The following is a 20,520-nucleotide window of genomic DNA, read 5'->3' as shown; positions in this document are numbered from 1 at the left end:
TACTTTATGCACTGTATAGAGTTCTGCAAGCTTCCAGGTTAAATTCCCCTCTGTTAAAGATAATCTACTGTGGATGATGGAATATATCTCCTGTTGGGATACCTCGGTCCAGCCCAACCCACAGTTGGCTGGGATAAGGAGTGAAAACTTTAGTCACCGCATTGCAGTCCATTACAGCCACTGATGAGTGTGTGAATCTCTGCTGGTTAGAGCCATTGCCCAAGCTGAGGTCAGTGCTGCAACAATGAAACATCAGAGAAGAACTGGAGAAAGTGCTAGTTTGGAGGAGAACTGAGATTCTCTAGAACCTCACAAGTTGGATCCAGCATCCCATAGGTAAACCGGGTACCATTTGGTCCTTACGTATTCAACCCAAGTTAGTGGGAGAGGCAAGACTAGGTATGCAGAAGTTGGAGATACCAGTCACTAGACTTAACATCTATTTAATGGGCATCCCTTGCTGTGAAACAGTTACCTGGCGGATACCACATGCCATTTGACTACTACACCTGCACCTGTTGCCTACCTCAGTAAAGTTCCATCTTGGGTTAAACTACAACTATTGTCTCCTGAGTCATTCCTGCACCAACCATCAGGGGTGCTTTAGAACATCACCTGGCTCAGGACTACCACCAACTGGGTGCGCCCCAGGGAAACTACCACCATCAGGTACCCTGCAGGTCCCCTCAACAATGCCCCAGAGGTAAGCTGGTGGAGTTGGTTGAGTGTTACTGGCCACAACTTACCATACCAGCAATTGCTCCCATCCTCCAGTTCCCTCCATTGGATTGTGTGACCCATGTAGTTGTATGACTTTAAATGGAATACTTTCCATTTTAAAGTTGAGAATCTAATTGTAAATTGTGTTTCTTGCCCATCGTAACTCTTACCCTCCCCTTTCTCTCACCAAAATAAATAGAAAAAAAAACCATTTACCGCTAGCTATTCTAATGTGTATTAACCTATTCACTATATCTAACAATTTATTTAGCAATTATTTCTTTGCTAATTTACGACTGTACCTACCTTTTATTTGTATTGCATCTCAAGTGTCTGCATTGCTAGAATTTGTGCTAAACTGATCACAAATTGCACAATATTTTATAAATCTGGCACATTTCTGTCCTGAAACACTAAAAGTTCTTAAAAGTTTCATTTAATAAATCAATTGCTAACCAGACCCACAGTCCCACAGTCTTTGCAAAGTTGAGAAAGGAGCACAAGAATGTCAAGTCTTTGCAGACATAGTAGGATGAGGCAGCCAATGCTTTCATTATGGATGGGACTACATGTTGCTTATTTCACAAAACACATGGAAAAACCACACATTTTTATCAGAAAAATAAAGATTGAGCGGGGGCAACGCAGTGACTCAGTAGTTAGCACTGCAGCCTTGCAGCGCTGGAGTCCTGGGTTCGAATCCTGCCAGGAACAACATTTGCAAGGAGTTTGTATGTTCTACCCGTGTTTGCATGGATTTCCTCCCATACTTCCTAGGAAAAAAAAATGTACATTGTGAGCCCTATAATAACAATGAGGCTCACAATCTACATTAAAAAAAAAAAAAAAGAAAGAAATAAAAAAAAGAGATTGAGCAGATTTCAACCTTTGGATATAAACAAGAATTTTTCCATTCATTGACAGCAAGTCTTGGTTTTGAAAACAGCAAGGAACTGAAAACTACTGAATACTGGAAAATGGGTTAAGTCCAATTTACATCTGCGCATGGGTTTCCATTTGGGAAGTCCACTTGGGGACACCCCCGAATGGTAACCTAATCCACATAAAGTGGTTACCTTAGGAAACTGGCAGACCCCATAGACTATAATGGGGTCCGTTTGTTTTCTGCACGAAAAATTGTAGAGAGAAATGCTGCTGGCAGGACTTTTCTCTCTGCATTTTTCATGCGAAGAGGAGAATGGAATGGCCCGAACACAGATGTGAACGGAGCCTTAGCTAATCATTTTTCAATAATTACATTATGCACATATATGTAAAGGTAGTTCAGGTAGTGTAATGCTAATATTCCAGCACCAGTATGAACAGTACTAGAGGCCCTCCCTGATAGAAAAGTGCTGCTCTAGCTAAAACCAGACAATAAATCAGTAATGCTATATAATCTAGGTAACTATAATAAATATTACTTGTATCCAAAATCTGACTTTACATAAACAGATTTCTACAGTCATATCTATTGCCAAGTATCACAATGAGAATTAGAGGCTTCCATGCTACTATTCACAGAATGAGATGGATGAGCCATAATTCGGGAGACACTTGTTCAATCATCCAGGTGTTTCGGCTGCTACATGCGCCAGCTTTTTAACAAAGAGGTTTGGGCATTAGTTGATGAATTGAACACACTTTGACTTCGTGGCTCAGATCCAGTGACACAGACATAACCTATAGCAGATTAGCACCATCTACACTGATCATAGTACACAGAAGGAACCCCTCACAGAGTCACAATTTGCTTCCCTGCAATTTGTTCCTTATATTATGCAAAACATGTTCGTATATTTGGACGTAATCTCTTTTCTTCCTGATCATCCAGAAATCTGCTGCCCTCATACCTTCACAATGAGGGTGGAAATGAATGCAAATAAGCATCTATTCATGCATAATCATCCACCCATACAGCGCAGAGAGGAGATGCCAGAGCAGGGAGATGACATTACTGGTGCCTGCCGCATGACAGCTGAACACCTGAAGAAAGGGGTGGGATCACTCCTGTGATTGACAGTGGCTTTCAACCCTCTGACACTCATTCTCTAGCTATGCTCTGTGCTCTCATTTACCTGTCAGCTACATCTAGTTTAGGCTTACAGAAATATTTAAAGGCATAATACATGCACATAGCACGGAAGCCTAGAAGATGGAATAGAAAGAGGAGATCTTGCCTTGTGGTTTACTTAATAAGTAAACTAGACAAAGAGTAATTTGATAGTCATTCTGCTGAGCAAGCTTTCAGGTGAATGATCGTGTAATTCGTGGATCAGATTTTTCAATGAGTCTTGCCTTAAGCAGTCATCTAATTTCCAGGTTGATATTTATTGTGGTGATAAGTTCAACACAGTTATGGGGCCTGGAAAATAGAGGACTCAGAACTAGAGATGTACGAACACTGTTCAATTGAATAGATATTCGATCGATCATCAGGCCGTTCGAGGTATTCGATTCCAATCGAATACCACGAGGTAAACGCACTAAAAATTTGTATCCCCTCCCACCTTCCCTGGCGCTTTTTTTGCACCAATAACTGTGCAGGGGAGGTGGGACAGGAACTACGACAACGGAGGCATCGAAAAAAATCGGAAAAAGTAATTGGCTGGCTAAATCAGGTGACCTCCAATTTATACAAATTTATACATATATGGTGGATTTAATATCCGGTTCATATGAGACTGTGAACTATGTGACTGTGAGACAGGGATAGATGTACAGGCAGGGTTAGCTAGGGATTACCTTTATTTAGGTGGGAATGTCACTCAAACAGCTCTTTGCGGCTCTATCTGGTCGGGATCCCTGTCAGCTTGCGATATGCGCAAGCTGACTTTTTCCCATAGGAATGCATTGACCAGCGTTGATTGGCCAAATGCCATACAGAGTACAGCATTCAGCCAATCAACGCTGGTTCTGCTGGAGGCTCGTCTGTGAGGAGGCAGAGTCTAAGATCGGACCAGAATGGAGACTGCTGTGGACCGATCTTAGGCTCCGCCTTCTCCAGCAGAATCAGCGTTGATTGGCCGAATGCTGTACTCTGTATGACATTCGGCCAATCAACGCTGGTCAATGCATTCCTATGCCGAGATGTAGCAGAGCTGGTCGTGCGCTCAGCTCGACTACACCGGAGATGCAGCCGAGCTCAGCGCACGGCCAGCACTGCTACACCGGAGATGAAGCAGAGCTGGGCGTGCGCTCAGCTCGGCTACTCCGGAGATGAAGCTGAGCTGAGCACATGCAAACATGAAACATCGCGGGCACATTTTGTGTCCCTGCCTTGCCTCTTTGGGTCCACACCACTGCCTCTACTGAGCTAACTTCCCCACTATCTTTTTTTTTTTTTTTTTTTTTTTTTTAACATTCTACTAATGAATAATATGAAACATCAAACTCACCCGTAGATTGGAGACATTGACTGAATTTTTGTTTTAACTAAAAAAAACAAAAAACGTGCACAGCAATATCTGTACAAAAACTCAATGGGGAGAAAAGTCACCATAAAGCCAGAAAACTGGCATAGCAACCTTGATTTGTGCCTAAAATGCACCATATTAATAATGAACCTAGGGATATGGATGCCTCAGCTATTTACTACTAGCTGGTACCCGCGACTTTGTCTGCGGTGATTGTAGAAGTGGGTATATACAGGCGCGGGTAAGGTTTTCGTACTGTGTATAAGGTATGGGATATGAAATGTAACTATCTTGTTTTTGGTGTAATTCAGAGAATACGTGAGACTTTTGTGTTGAAGTTAATTTGTATTTGAGCTGCTATACGGTGTAGTGAGAAACTTTACATAGTGACTTTGGGACAGAAGTATTTGAAGTTAATATACCTCGATATACGACATTGTATGATTTGTTATTTTCTGCCAGTAGTGTGTTGACATTTTTTTGTTTTTAAAAGTTGCCATATTCTGACAGCAGTCACTTTTTTATTTGTCTGTGTCGGCGGATACCAAACATGTATGTGTTTCACAGTATTTAACTACTTTTATATGTGTTCTAGGGAAAGGGGGGGGGATTTTAATTTGTAATACTTTTTATTTTTTATTTTATTTTTTTTTTCCTTTTTTTTGTTTTTGTTTTTGCATTTATTAGACCGCCTAGGGGTATTGACATGGGTGGGTGGTGTCGCGGATTGTCAGAGCGGTGGGGATCGGCAAACATGGCTGCTCCAGAGCGTTAAAGAGAGCCTCCTGGAGTATCGTTAAGGGCAAAGTGGTAAAGTATATGTATATATGATTGTGTGGGGTTAGAGGCTAGGCTGTAGAGGGCAATATGAATTTTGTGGCTTGCTATGGTCCAAAGTGTGTGAGATTGCAGAGATGGTGGTGTGAGTTTGGATTTTGTGGGGGTCCTGGCACAAACATATGTGCGCTATTGTGACGAAAAGTAGCCTATTGCGCAATCGGGTGTATTAACTATGTTTGTGGAAACTTTCAGCCAAATCGGTCGAGCGGGTTTTGCGTGATTGAGGAACAAACATCCAAACACACAAACCCACAAACCATTTATAATATTAATAGGATATCTCATGCTAGAAAATTGGCATGAGTTGTGCTTCAAATCTAGATTTCAGTTCACATGCATGGGACCTCTCGTGGTACACAAGGATTAAGAGGTACATCTTATGTAAGTGGGGGAATTGATCAAGACTGGTATAAGAAAAGCCAGTCTTAAAAGAGTTATCCAGGAATTGAAGCAACTCCATGTGGAGAATGGTCACCGGTCGATGGGAAGCAGGCTTGCTTGCCCATCCTGAATTCAGTTAATCCCCTTGGGCAGTGTGGTTTGATCCTTCCAGTGTCAGTTGATTCTCACACTGCCCAGGGGGAGGTGCTGAATGCAGGATGGGCGGGTTTAGTGATGATGCAGCAGTGCTCAGTAATAGAAGAAAACTCTCCCTGTGCTCCAAAATCCTTATTTAAATAAAGACTAAAAGTGCTTTTTCTCCACATCCCTGGGGCTCTGAAACATAAGAAAGGTATGGGCTTTTATTCTGCTAACAGCATCTACAGTACTATGGGAACAGTTTAAAATAGATAAGGGCAGTGATAGACTCCATTTTAAAAAAAATACAGCATCATTCCCTCCCATCTGGTGGAGCTATAGTCACGGTATTCCTTTCAAAAGTGTGGAAAAATAGGGCAACAAGGTGGCTCAGTGGTTAGCACTTCAGCCTTGCGGCGCTGGAGTCCTGGGTTCAAATCCCGCCAGGAACAACTGCATAGAGTCTGTATGTTATCCCCGTGTTTGTGTGGATTTCCTCCCATACTCCAAAGACATACTGATAAAAAAGTACATTGTGATCCCTATGTGAGGTTCACAATCTACATAAAAAAAGTGTGGAAAAATGTCCTGGCAGATGACAATGTCTGCATAGTCTCTTTTTTTCTACCAGAATACAATAAAGTGCATTAGAAAACATCCATGCGAAAAGATTTCCATCTTTTCTGGTCAAAGCAAACTTGGCATAAAAAAAATCTCTCATGACTACTTGCCTATCGCTATTAATCTAACATTGAATTACATCCCTGCAAGATGACTGCTTCCTGCATTTGTCTCTGACAAGGAATAATGTGTGAAATGTGATCATTTATCACTTTGTCCAAGCTATCAATACACTTTTGGTCACTTAGAGCTTTGTAATTTGTTTCTTGAATCCTAGGAATGGTACCAGTCATCTTCTCTTTTATAATACTTCCATCTTGTGAGAAGTGCAGAACCGCAGGTATGATTACGCCTCAGCCCTTGTTTCTTGGCACTTGGTTAGCTGCCAAATCAACCTGATACACTGAAAGATTAACCTCAGTATAATCATATATTTCAATAACAGCTGGTCCCTCTATTGCAAATCACAAAGAGATGTGCACTTCACTTATTATGCGGGAAATATAAGCACCTGCCCAAGAAAAAGTACATACTTTACTTTTATAAAATATTTGATTTTGGAATAAAGCACAATACATCATGAGAAAACTCAATTTCTGCATACTATTAGGTTTATAAGTCAGAATGGCATTAAAGCTTTATTATTATGGGGATATGGGATAGATGGAGTTTTCCAAGCACAAAAAAAAAATAAATAATAAAAATTGCTGAGCAGCATGTACTTTTTGGACTATAAGATGCGTCCGACTATAAGACATGACTATGTTTTAGAGGAGGTAAATAGTGGAGAAAAAAAACAAAAAAAAAAAAAAAAAAAAAAAAAGGCGGAACAGTGAAAAAAAAAACGGTAGTTTGGCACTTTAGATTCTTTTTCCCACTACAATGTTCACCCTAAGGGAAAAATATTTTGTAGATCAGACATTGAATTTAAGTTTGTAGACTGTACATTTTCACAGGGATACCTAATGTGTATGTGTTTCACAGTAATTTTATACTTCTATGTGTATTCTAGGGAAAGGGGGTCATTTAGAACTTTTTTTGGGGGGAGGGGGGGTGTCAAAAATATTTTTGAATTATTTAATTTTTTATTAGCCCCCCTACAGTATTGCAGTCTGTGGGATAGTCTGTATATTACTTTTGAAGCTGGTTATGGAGGTTATGGTTATGACAGGCCTGGGAGCCTTCATTAGGCTACTGGATTTCACAGGAACAAGTCTGCTCCTGCGATCTTGTCACGCAGAAGACAGCCTGCAACAAACAAAGGTAACCACTGGTCCAGGGGCAGTTGGGGGGACCAATGCGTCTTATAGTCCAAAAAGTACATGCTGCTCATGTAGTAATTCCACAGCATAAGGTAGTTTTTTCATTTTTTTCACATACATCCATCTTGAGTGAACTTTTTTTTTTCCCCTCCTCCCCCTTGTTCCCAAAATCTTTTTACAGGTAGTAATGCCCGCAATCAGAGTGGACTCTGATGCAAAACGGCCGTTATTATCTTTACAGACCCGGTATCCACCGTAATAGCACGGGAGATGCCGGGATGGGTTCGCGCTGCCAGGACACCCTGTCCTCTTGCCCAGGGCTCGCAGCATTGCCCCACTCCTGCCGCTGTAGGCAGCCCCACTGCAAGAATTTGGCAGTGGAAGAAGTGCGGCAAATCATTTGGAATATAAGACGCACCCCCCATTTTCTTCCCAAATTTGTGGGGAAAATAAGTGCGTCTTATAGTCTGAAAAATATGAGTAACTGTGCTACCCATCTCCACCGATCCACCCCAATTCTATGTTCCAATGCATCTAATCCCAGGTTCTCTCTGCCTCCTGTGTGAGCATACAGGAAATGCAACCCCAGCCAATCACTGACTTCCACACAGGAAGTATAGAGCAGTGGAGATATACATTATAGAAAAAGTTGTGAAACTAAATTTTATTTACATTTACATTAGAGATCAGTCATGGTCTGTATTAACACCAAGATTAACACAACATATGTGCTGTGCTTCACATACATGAAGCAGGATATATAGCAACGCATTTTTGCATTTTGCATCAGAACATAAAATATACATCGGTAACACAGAAAGACTAGTTAAACCAGTCGGTCCTTATCTGCCGTCAATACTCCACAGCTCTATATAGACCAGAGCTGCCTGTCCCTCTGTGCTCACATCAAAGCTTGAATTATTGCATGCAAGGCATAACATTGTTTGTTTAACCACTCAGGGTACATAAAAAGAATGACTTCTGGCGCTTTATTTTTCCTTTCTTCCATTAAGTATTGGTACGTCAAGAAAGAAAACACATAACAGACTGCTATTGGGAAGGCATACCACCAACAACTGCCATATCCAGCCAAGCATTGTAGGGCATTTTGATAAAGCTACATTGTTTTATTCTTATGTGTAATGACAGCCAGGTATACCAGCATAAAAATTATTAGGAATAAGAAAAATCATAAGTAGGTGGATGGAAAACACAGGTATTATAGTTATTTATTATGCATGGCAGGAAACCCTGAACAGGCCTGCTAAGACAGCAAGGAGATATTGTACAGTTGTGAGAAGAAACTGTGCTCATTGTTGCTTTTGTACGTAAAAATGAGGGTGGTACTTGGGATGGGATTTATTGGCATCTATCTGCACTTGCAGCAGTGGATGCCATATATGTATGGTGATAGCAGTAAGTTTGAAATATTGCAATCTCACATGCTTTGCTATACACATTCATTTCCTTTGTGTGTACTGGGACACCACAAAAAAAAAAAGAAAAAAAGATATAATTTCATGCAACACTACAAAAATAGGCCGGACAAAATTACTGCCACCCTCAACTTAATATTTGGTTGCATACCCTTTGGAAAAAATAACTGAACTCAATTGCTTCCTATAACCATTAACAAGCTGCTTACACCTCTCACCTGGAATATTGGATCAGAATTCTTTTGCAGACTGCTCCAGGTCTCTCATATTAGAAGGGTATCTTCTCTCAAAAGCAAATTTAAGATCTCTCCGCAGGTGTTCAATGGGATTTAGATCAAGATTCATTTCTAGCCACTTCAGAACTCACCAATTCTTTGTTTCCATCCAGTTCTGGGTTCTTTCTGAAGCATGTTTGGGGTCATTGTCCTGCTGAAAGGCCCATGACCTATGATATAAACCAGGCTTTCTGACACTGGGCCATATATTGCAACCCAAAATCCTTTGGTAATCTTCAGATTTCATGATGCATTGCACACAGTCAAGGCACCCTGTGCCAGAGACAGCAAGACAGCCCCAAAAACATATTTGAAACTTCACCCTATTTGACTGTTAGTACTGTGTTCTTTGTATTTTGTTTAAATAGTAAAATACCGTATTTTTCGGACTATAAGACGCACCTAGGTTTTAGAGGAGGAAAATAGGGAAAAAAAATTTTGAAGCAAAAAATGGTAAAATATTTAATATATGGGAGGTGTAGTTTTGCAACAGCTGCAAGGCCACATTGACAGGTGACCCTGCAGCTGTACGGGGACGCATAGTGTTTTTTTTGCGGGGCCAGCTGTACTTTTTAGTTATACCATTTTGGGGAATATCTATTGCTTAGATCACCTTGTATTGAAAAAAAACCCGGTGGTTTATGATATATATATTTTTTTTTTTCTAGGGACAGGAGGTGATTTAGAACTTTTATTTATATTTTTAAAAGCTTTTTTTTTTTTTTTTTTTTTTTTTTTTTTTTTTTTTAACTATTTTATTCCCCCCCGGGGGCTTGAACCTGCGGTCACTTGATTGCAAGTCCCATAGACGGCAATACCACTGTCACCTGTTCGGGTGACAGCCGGGAGCCTAATGAGGCTCCCAGGCCTGTCACGGCTATATTAGTATTGCGGCTGGTCTCTATGACCAGCCGTAATACTAATATACAGAATGTCCCATAGACGGCAATACAGTGGTATTGCCGTCTATGGGACATTCTGTATATTAGTATTACGGCTGGTCATAGAGACCAGCCGCAATACTAATATAGCCGTGACAGGCCTGGGAGCCTCATTAGGCTCCCGGCTGTCACCCGAACAGGTCGGCTCCTGCGATATCGCCGCGCAGGAGCCGGCCTACAACTTCACAGGTACCGGGCCGGTGGGGACCGGCCCCGGGGGAGAAGGGGCCACCGATACTGACCCGGCATCCGCTGTACTAGAGAGGCGGATGCCGGGGAGGGATAAACGCTGGCACAGGTGCCGGGGCCTGAGACATCGCTGCGCTCCACTGTCCTGCATGAATCCAGCGGGGGGGAGGAGCGGAATAGCATCACTCCTCCCGCTGCTGGCTTCATGCAGGGCAGAGGAGCGCAGCGATGTCTCAGGCCCCGGCATCTATCCCTTGCCGGCATCCGTCTCTCTAGTACAGCGGATGCCAGGCGCCACCTTCGGACTATAAGATGCACCCTTCTTTTCCCCCCAAATTTGGGGGAAAAAAAGTGCGTCTTATAGTCCGAAAAATACGGTAGTATGCTTTACCAAAAAGCTCTATCTTGGTTCCATCTATCCACAAGACATTTTCCCAGAAGGATTTTGGCTTACTCATGTACATTTTGGCAAACTGCAGCCTAGCTTTGTTATGTCTCTGTGTGTCAGCAGTGGGATCCTCCTGGGTCTCCTGCCATAGCATTTCATTTTATTCAAATGTCGACAGATAGTTGGTGCTGACACTGATGCACCCTGAGCCTACAGGAGAGCTTGAAGATCTTTGGAATTTGATTGGGGCTGCTAATCCACGATCTGGACTATCCTGCATTGCAACCTATCATCAATTTTTCTCTTCCATCCACATCCATGGAGATTATCTACAGTTCCATGGGTTGTAAACTTCTTGATTATTTTGCGCACTGTGGAACACCAAGATCTATGGAGATGGACTTATAACTTTGAGATTGTTGATATTTTTCCACAATTTTGGTTCTCAAGTCCTCAGATAGTTCTCTTCTGCTCTTTCTGTTCTCCATGCAACTTCTCTCCATTTTTCCTGGTTCAGGTATGTTTTTTTTTTTTTTTTTTTTTTATAATACTCACACCTGTTACTTGCCATTGGCGAGTTCGAATGAGCATCACATACTTGACAAAGTTATTTACCCACAATTTTGAAAAGGTGGCAACAGTTTTGTTTTGTGTGAAATTATGTTTAATTTGCCTTTTTTTTCCCTGTTTTTGAGTTGTTCCAATACAAACTAAATAAAAATGTGTATAATAAAACACGTAATTGCAATAATTTTCTGGGAGAAATGCTTAATTTCCTATGTTGGCACTACTGCTTACAGGAGGCATCTGCTGGCACTGTTGTCATTGAGCCATCTATCGGTAATGCTGGCACTACTGCTTACAGGAGGCGTGCTGCTGGCATTGTAGCCAGTGAGCCATCTATCAGTATTAGGTGGGCACTATTGCTTACAGGAGGCATCTGCTGGCACTGTTGTCATTGAGCCATCTATCGGTAATGCTGGCACTACTGCTTACAGGAGGCGTGCTGCTGGCATTGTAGCCAGTGAGCCATCTATCAGTATTAGGTGGGCACTATGCTGGCACTACTGCTTACAGGAGGCATCTGCTGGCACTGTTGTCATTGAGCCATCTATCGGTAATGCTGGCACTACTGCTTACAGGAGGCGTGCTGCTGGCATTGTAGCCAGTGAGCCATCTATCGGTATTATTTGGACACTATGCACTACTGCTTACTGGAGGTATTCTGCTGGCACTGTTGTCATTGAGCCATCTATCAGTATTATGTGGACACTATGCTGGCACTACTGTTTACTGGAGGAATTCTGCTGGCACTGTAGCCAGTGAGCCATCTATCAGTATTATGTGGGCACTATGCTGGCACTACTGCTTACTGAAGGTATTCTGCTGGCACTGTTGTCATTGAGCCATCTATCAGTATTATGTGGGCACTATGCTGGCACTACTGCTTACTGGAGGTATTCTGCTGGCACTGTTGTCATTGAGCCATCTATCGGTATTATGTGGTCACTATGCTTGCACTACTGCTTACTGGAAGTATTCTGCTGGCACTGTTGTCATTGAGCCATCTATCGGTATTATGTGGTCACTATGCTGGCACTACTGCTTACAGGAGGCATTCTGCTGGCACTGTTGTCATTGAGCCATCTATCGGGATTATGTGGGTACTATGCTGGCACTACTGCTTACTGGAGGTATTCTGCTGGCACTGTTGTCATTGAGCCATCTATAGGGATTATGTGGGCACTATGCTGGCACTACTGCTTACTGGAGGCATTCTGCTGGCACTGTTGTCATTGAGCCATCTATCAGTATGATGTGGGCACTATGCTGGCACTACTGCTTACTGGAGGCATTCTGCTGGCACTGTTCATTTGGGGTTCTCTGCTTTCAATGTTAATAGGATCATTCTGATGGTGCGGTTAACGGACACAATTTGGTTGGGATATGAACTGTACTTGTACATAGGAAAAAATTAATTTCCGCAGCGTTCATATCTCAAATCTGCCTGAAGATGATTTTAAAAGTAAACAAGTATGATATAAATTGATCCAAAAATGAATTAGCTGTCACAGCCACAAGGCAGCATTCATAACACTTATACACAAGCTAAAAAACATTTCATATTCTACTAGAAGATAGTTACTGAAGAATGAACACTTAATGTATGAACGATGTCATGTGTGCGTCGCCTGCTATAAATGTGCATTTACTGCCACCTTGTGGTTATCTGAAATATATTAAAGACAACGTGTGTATACATAAAGTATTGAAAACGTATATCAGTATGTACAATTAGATTTACAAAGTCCAAATAACAGATTAATCCTCCCAATGTACATCAGCCTTTATATCCCATAATGCTGTAATTCCCAAAGGGTAGGAGGCCCGGTATATAACACAAATAAAGTGTAGCTAAGCTCCGAGGCACAGGTGTAACAACATCAAAGGGTTGTTCCCACAAAGTAAGGTGAAAGTACAGCACTCTGTTATCTTCAGCGCTCCCATTCATTTCCATAAGACTGTGGGAAATAGACAAGTGCTCTACTTCGGCTATCTCTGGCACTCCCATTGAAGTGGATGAGCGCACCAACCATCACCAGTCCTGCCATATTCAGCCTGGCCGTGGTAAGGTTGAATGTGGAGCTTAAAGAGGACCTTTCACCATATCTGGGCACATGCAGTTCTATATACTGCCGGAAAGCTGACAGTGCGCTGAGTTCAGCGCACTGTCGGCTTTCCCGATCTGTGCCCGGTGTGAAGAGCTTACGATCCGGTACCGTAGCTCTTCTATGGTCAGAAGGGCGTTTCTGACCATTAGCCAGAGACGTCCTTCTGCCTCGCGGCGCCAATCGCGCTGTGCTGTGGAGCGGGGAGGAACTCCCCCTCTCTCTGCTCACAGCGCTCGTCCATAGACGAGTATTATCAGGAGAGGAGGAGGCGTTCCTCCCCGCTCCACAGCACAGCGCGATTGGCGCCGCGAGGCAGAAGGACGTCTCTGGCTAATGGTCAGAAACGCCCTTCTGACCATAGAAGAGCTACGGTACCGGACCGTAAGCTCTTCACACCGGGCACAGATCGGGAAAGCCGACAGTGTGCTGAACTCAGCGCACTGTCAGCTTTCCAGCAGTATATAGAACTGCATGTGCCCAGATATGGTGAAAGGTCCTCTTTAAGAAAGGTTCTTTCACTTTACTTCACCACACAACCCCATTAAAATTACTGACACGTTTGCTGTGTATTTCCTCAAATGCATTTGTATATGTTGCTTATACCAGATGGTACTAGATTTCACCTGGGGTGCAAGCATGAATTATGGAGAAAACCACAATAAGGGGGCGTTCACATTACCGTCAGTGTCCGACAGGTAGTGTCCGTTCAAAATCTTGCACGGACACTAGCTGTGTCCGTGACATTTTTCATTCATTTAAATGGCGATCGGGTGTGTTGTTTTGCACTCCGTGTCTGTCCTTAGGTGTCCGTTCCTAAAGATTTCCGACTTTTCAAGCAGACAGCAAAACCCGACATGTAGGTTTTTTCTGTCCGCTTGAAAAGTCGGACATCTTTAGGAACGGACACTTAAGGACAGGCACGGAGTGCAAAACAACACACCCGATCGCCATTTAACCGGTTAAGGACCAGGCCCAAAAGTATGTTAAAGACCAGGCCTCTTTTTTCAAAACTGACATGTGTCACTTTAAATGGCAATAACTTTGAGACGCTTTAACTTACACAAGTGATTTTGAGATTGTTTTTTTCGTAACACATTATACTTCATGTTAGTGGTAAACACTAATCAATATTTTTGCATTTATTTATAAAAAAAAAACTAGGAAATTTGATGGAAATTTGAAAAAAAATCGCAATTTCAAAATGTGAAATTCTCTGCTTTTCAGGCAGATAGTCATACCATCCAAATACATGAATAAATATTATCTCCCATATCTCTGCTTTATATTGGCATCATATTTTGATTGTCTTTTAATTTATTTTGGACGTCACAAGGCTTACAAGTGTAACAGCGATTTTCCAGATTTACAAGAAAATTCTCCAAACCAATTTTTTAGGGACCACTTCAGTTCTGAAAGTAATTATAAAGGCCTGTATAATAGAAACCCCCATAAATTACCCCATTTTCAAAACTGCACCCCTCAAATTATTCAAAACAGCATTTGGGATGTTTGTTAACCCTTTAAGCATTTCATAAGAATAAAAATAATATGGCGGTGAAATTTAGACATTTCATTTTTTTTCACTAATACATTCATTTAGACCTAAAATTAACACATTCACAAAGGGTTAAAGGAGAAAATGCATCTGACAGTTTATTGTGCAATTTCTCCCGTGCACAGAAATACCCCACATGTGGGTGTAAACTGATTTTTGGGCACACGGCAGTGCATGGAAGGGAAGGAGCGACACTGGGTGTTTGAACAGCAGATTTTGCTGGAATAATTTTCAGCGCCATGCCTTATTTGCAGAGACCCTAGAGTACCAAAACAATGGAAACCCCCCAAAAGTGACCCCATTTTAGAATCCAGACCCCTCACAGAATTAATCAAGTGGTATAGTCAGCATTTAGACCCTACAGTTGTTTCACAGATTTTACTAACATTGGGATGTGTAAATGAAAAATTACTAAAATGTCACTTTATCTCCAAAGTTTTCATTTTCACAAGGGGTTAAAGGAGTAAAAGCCCCCCACAGTTTGTTAAACAATTTCTCCTGAACACGGCAATACCCCATATGTGGCTATAATCTGCTGTATGGTAACATGGCGGGGCTTGGAATGGAAGGAGCGCTATTTTGCTTTTGGATGGCAGATTTTGCTGGAATTATTTTTAGGTGCCATGTCACATTAGCAGAGCCCCTAGAGTACCAATACAGTGGAAACCCCCTAAATGTGACCCCATTTGGGAAACTACACCCCCCACAGAACATATTAAAGGGTAGAGTGAGCATTTTGACCCTACAGCTGTTTCACAGATTTTATTAACATTGAGCCATGAAAATGAAAAATTACTTTTTTTCCAACAAACTGTCAATTTAGCCCCAAATTTTTAATTTTCACAAGAGGATAAAGGAGAAAAAGCTCCCTAAAGTTCGTTACACAATTTCTCCTGAACACAGAAATGCCCCATATGGGGTCATAATCTGCTGTATGGGAACATGGCGGGGCTCAGAATGGAAAGATCGCCATTTGGCTTTTGAAGGGCAGATTTTGCTGGAATATTTTTCAGGTCCCATGTCGCATTTGCAGAGCCCCTAAAGTACCAATACAGTGGAAACCCCCTATAAGTGACCCCATTTTGGAAACTACACCCCTCATAGAATTTATCTAGGGGTAGAGTGAGTATTTTGGCCTCACAGGTGTTTCACAGATTTTATTAACATTGGGACGTGAAAATAAAAAATTACTTTTTTTCCCAATAAATCGTCCAATTAGTGCCATAGTTTTAATTTTGCAAATAGTTTAAGAATTAAAAGCCCCCACAGTTTCTTACACAATTTCTTCTGAACACGGCAATACCCCATATGTGGCCAAAATCTGCTGTATGGGTACATGCTTAGGCTCAGAATGGAAAGAGCGCTATTTGGATTTTGGAGGGCAGATGTTGCTGGCATAGTTTTCAGGGGCCATGTCGCATTTGCAGAGCCCCTAAAGTATCAATACAATGGAAACCCCTCAAAAGTGACCCCATTTTAGAAACTACACCTGTCAAGGAATGTATCAAGGGGTATTATCATTTTGAGCCTAAAATGCTTCCCAAAAATTAATGTACAAAATGAAAATTGAAATTTTTAAAAATATGCCATTTCGGTGCCCAATACGTTGCACCCACTTTGTGTTGTCAGAGACCTGCACTCCTAAAACTATTAAGTGGGCCATCCCGGGGGTCAAAAAATTATATATGTGGGTGTAAACTGCTGCTTGGGCACACAGCAGGGCTCAGAAGGGAAGGACCACTGTGCGTTTTAGCTTTTGGAGTACAGATTTAGAGGGACTTTCTGGGCACCATGTTGTTTTTGCAGAGCCCTGGAGGTGCCAGTAAACTGGAATTCACCAAGAAGTGACCCCATTTTGTAGGGGCAATTTTAGGGTCTCTGCAAATGTGACATGGTGTCCAAAAACGAAGAATCTAAATCTGCACTCCAAAAGCACATATTGCTCCTTCACATCTGCGCCCTGCTGTGTACCCGAATGGCAGTGTATGCCCCCATGTATGACACAGGTGTACCCCGGATAACGTACTTAATGCCATATGTGAGTAGAAAGGCTATTTGAGTACAGCTGGGCACAGAAGGGAAGGAGCGCTATTTTGGTTTTTGGAGCACAGTTTGGTTTTTGGACGTCATGCCACTTTTGCAAAGCCCCTGAATTGCCAATAAAGTGGAATCCGCAGACATGTCACCCTATTTTGGACACTAGCCCACTGATGGGATTTATAAAGTGGTGTAGCGAGAATTTTTAACCCTTGAGTGTTGCATTTATTTAGTTTCCAGAAATGAAATCGCAACTGATAGAGAAGTTAAAAATGAAAATTTTACAGATTTGCCATTTCAGTGTGCAACATGTTGTGCCCGACTTATGTCAGCAGAGACACTCCAAAAACTGTTTAGCGGGTATCCTGGGCACAACAGCTTTTAGAGCGTTCATCTCTGATACAAGTCGGGCACAACATATTACGCACTGAAATGACGGATACCTGGAAAAATGGTCATTTTCACCTCTCACAATCAGCTGCGTATTCATTTATGAATAATAAGTTATAGCAACACTTGGGGGTTAAAAATGCTTTCTGTACCCCTGGATAAATCCTTCAGGGGTGTAGTTTCCAAAATAAGGTCTCATATCAGGGGATTCCACTTTACTGGCGCTTCAGCTCTGCAAAAGTGTCATGGCATCCAAAAACCAAACCGTCTGTGCTCCAAAAACCAAATGACCCTTCTTCCCTTCTGTGTCCGGCTGTGCCCTAATATCAGTTTATACCCACATATGACATTACGTCCGTTATCCCGGGTACACCAGTGTCATACATGTGTCATACATGTGGCATAAACTGCAGTTTGGGCGCACAGCAGGGCGCAGAAGGGAAGGAGCGCTATGAGGCTTTTGGAGTACAGATTCAGATGTTTGGTATCTGGGCGCCATGTCATGTTTGTAGAGCCTGTAAGGTACCAGAAAAGTGGATTCCCCAAAGGAGTGACCCCATTTTGAAAACTGCACCCCTCAAAGCATTTCTCAGGGGGTGTAGTGAGTATTAGTATCCCGGACGTGACTGCACAGCGGATGGCGAAGAGAGAATATATAAGCTGTGCGGAGGAAATTGCAGACACCAAATTCCCTACTATGTCCCCGTAGCTCCTATGATTGGGGGAGTCACTCTGGTGGTCACTTTAGGGGTCACTTTTGGTGTCTGTTCCCTCATAAGGTGTAAATCTGGGGTGTCTGCTGATATTCGCTCGCACAGCTTATATATTCCCTTCCTGACGCAGCCAGTTGTGTTCAAATAATTTGGCGATTTTTGCGGACTTTTGTCTTCACATTGTGAGATGCTATATTTACTTTATTTTTCTGGTGACGCAGCCATATAAGGGCTTGTTGTTTGCGGAATAAGATGCATTTTGTAATGACACCGTTTTTGGGTGTCTACATCTTATTGAATACATTTTATTAACCCTTTTTTGCTGGATTTAGAAAAAAAAAAAAAAAAAAAAATCAATCCTGGCATTGAGTTTTACTTTTTTAATTTTACACCATGCAGCGTACAGTATAAGTAACATGTTCCCTTTATTCTGCGGGTCGGTACGGTTACGGCGATACCTCATTTATAGTATTTTTTTATGTGTTACTAGTTCTGCAGAGGAAAAACACATTTGGGGACATAAATCAATGTTTTTTTGCATCGCATCTTCTAAGAGGCGTAACATTTTTATTTTTCGGTTGACAGTGTTGATTGAGGGCTTATTTTTTGCGGGACAACCTGCGCTTTTTATTGGTACTGTTGTCGGATGCATATGACTTTTTGATCACTTTTTATAGCATATTTTGTATGGTGAGATGGCGAAAAATCATTACTTCCAGCGAGTTTTTTCCGTTTTTTTTTTTCCGGCGTTCACCGTGTACATTAAATATTATTTCAGTTTTATTGTACAGATTGTTACGGACGTGACAATACCAAATATGCATTGTTTTTATTACTTTTTAGTTCTTTTTTTATATAATTCATTTTCTATAGAGAAAAAGGGATTTTTGGGCTTTATTACTTTATTAATTTTTTTCATACACTTCATTTTATTTTTATTTTTTTTTTACTTTTTCATGTGTCCATTTAGGACACTTCAATCAGCAATACTGTGCTGATATAGAATGCCATGTGAGACACAGCCTGCAGGTGTCCCACATGGCATTCCGTAGCAGGATGTTAGGCTGTGTAGACGCACAGCCTGACATCAGAAGGTCCTGGCAGGATCACCAGGTATGTGGGGGCTCCGGGCAGTCTGGGGTCACTGGCCAGACCCCAGACTACCTTTTACTGCTATCGGCACCCTCCGATCTCGCCGCGGGGGGTGCTGATCGGATTCAATTGTCGGCGGATGCCTTTCGATCGCGCCGTGATGTTTGACGGCGCGATCGAAAGGGTTAAAACGTCCAGTCGGACTCAGTTCCGACTGGACGTTATTGAAGAAGGGGTTAGGTGTTAGTAACACCTAACCCCCGTCCTCCCCGCACCCATCCCCCCGCGAAATAGGTACCTAAAGACAGGACGTATTTTGACAATAGTCCGGTCTTTAGGTACCTGGACCGCAGGCCGTAAATTTACGTACGGCGGTCCTTAACCGGTTAAATTAATGACAAATGTCACGGACACAGCTAGTGTCCGCTCCTAATGTCCGTGCAAGATTTTGAACAGACATTAGCAGCGGACACTACCTGTCGGACAATGACGGTAGTGTGAACGCCCCCTAAGCTGACAAACTGATATTGTATTTAGAAAGGCTGAAACACTGCAACACTCCACCACATTCAAGTAGTAGTTCAGGAGCCACATGTGGTCCACAACTCCTATTTTTGTGGCTCACTACAGAAACCCTGAGTAAGGCCCCATTCAAGCGGGGCAAGCGGGGGCGGATTTTGGCACTGAATCCACGTCATAATCCGCCCCCTCACAATAGCGGTCTATGTAGCTGCCCTTTTTTCAAGCAGATTCCGCTGCTGATTCAGTTGGAGTCCATGACAGTCATGGCAGGCGCATTCTGGTCCTATTCTGATGCGGCTTCCCGCATCAGAATCAGGACCAAAATCTACCATTCTGCGCCTCATGTGAACGGGGCCTTACAGCCATAAGCACAGGTTACAATATGACGTCAATACTGACAATATCGAATATGTATCTGAACCTCTCAGCAGTGACAACTTATATGGTATAATATATTCCACTAGTATAATTGCAATAAAATATCTACAACTGTTTGCTGTTGCATAATTTATTTCTCAATTTTTTATTAATAGAATGTGGCTCTCGGCCACCAGTCCAAGGTGAATGCAGTAAGAATAGGTTAAGTACCTATGATCTACTGAATGAATGTAGGAAGTGGTTATTACATTAGCTGGGGTTAGTTCTCAGTTTTGTTGAGTAGATATCTTCAGTAACTATATAAAATCTGACATAGGTTCCTAAGAAATCCAAGAGCAAGACAAGTTCATTGGATGTGGTTTGAAGCTAAGAAAGAAAAAGAGCTGTCGACACCATTCATCCATATGTGAAGGTTCTCAGGACTGGAGATATGTGATAGAAAGTAGCGATTATGTGCATTGGTTTCGACTTTCTGGCCAATAAGGTTACCAAATACTATAGTCAATCTTACTGAAGTCTGAAATGGCTGATAGCAAAAAACCAACAAATTCTAC

The 20,520-nt window shown here is 42.1% G+C and overlaps 1 protein-coding gene across 1 annotated transcript in view; it reads right to left on the bottom strand.

The window, feature by feature from the left end:
- PLCH1 (phospholipase C eta 1) overlaps nt 1-20,520 on the bottom strand; it is a 209,383-nt gene that overhangs the window by 161,299 nt on the left and 27,564 nt on the right. The window lies entirely within an intron of this gene.

The sequence above is a fragment of the Leptodactylus fuscus genome, chromosome 3 (assembly GCF_031893055.1).
Source record: "Leptodactylus fuscus isolate aLepFus1 chromosome 3, aLepFus1.hap2, whole genome shotgun sequence".
Taxonomy (NCBI): Eukaryota; Metazoa; Chordata; class Amphibia; order Anura; family Leptodactylidae; genus Leptodactylus; species Leptodactylus fuscus.
This window is presented reverse-complemented; position numbering and strand designations above follow the sequence as displayed.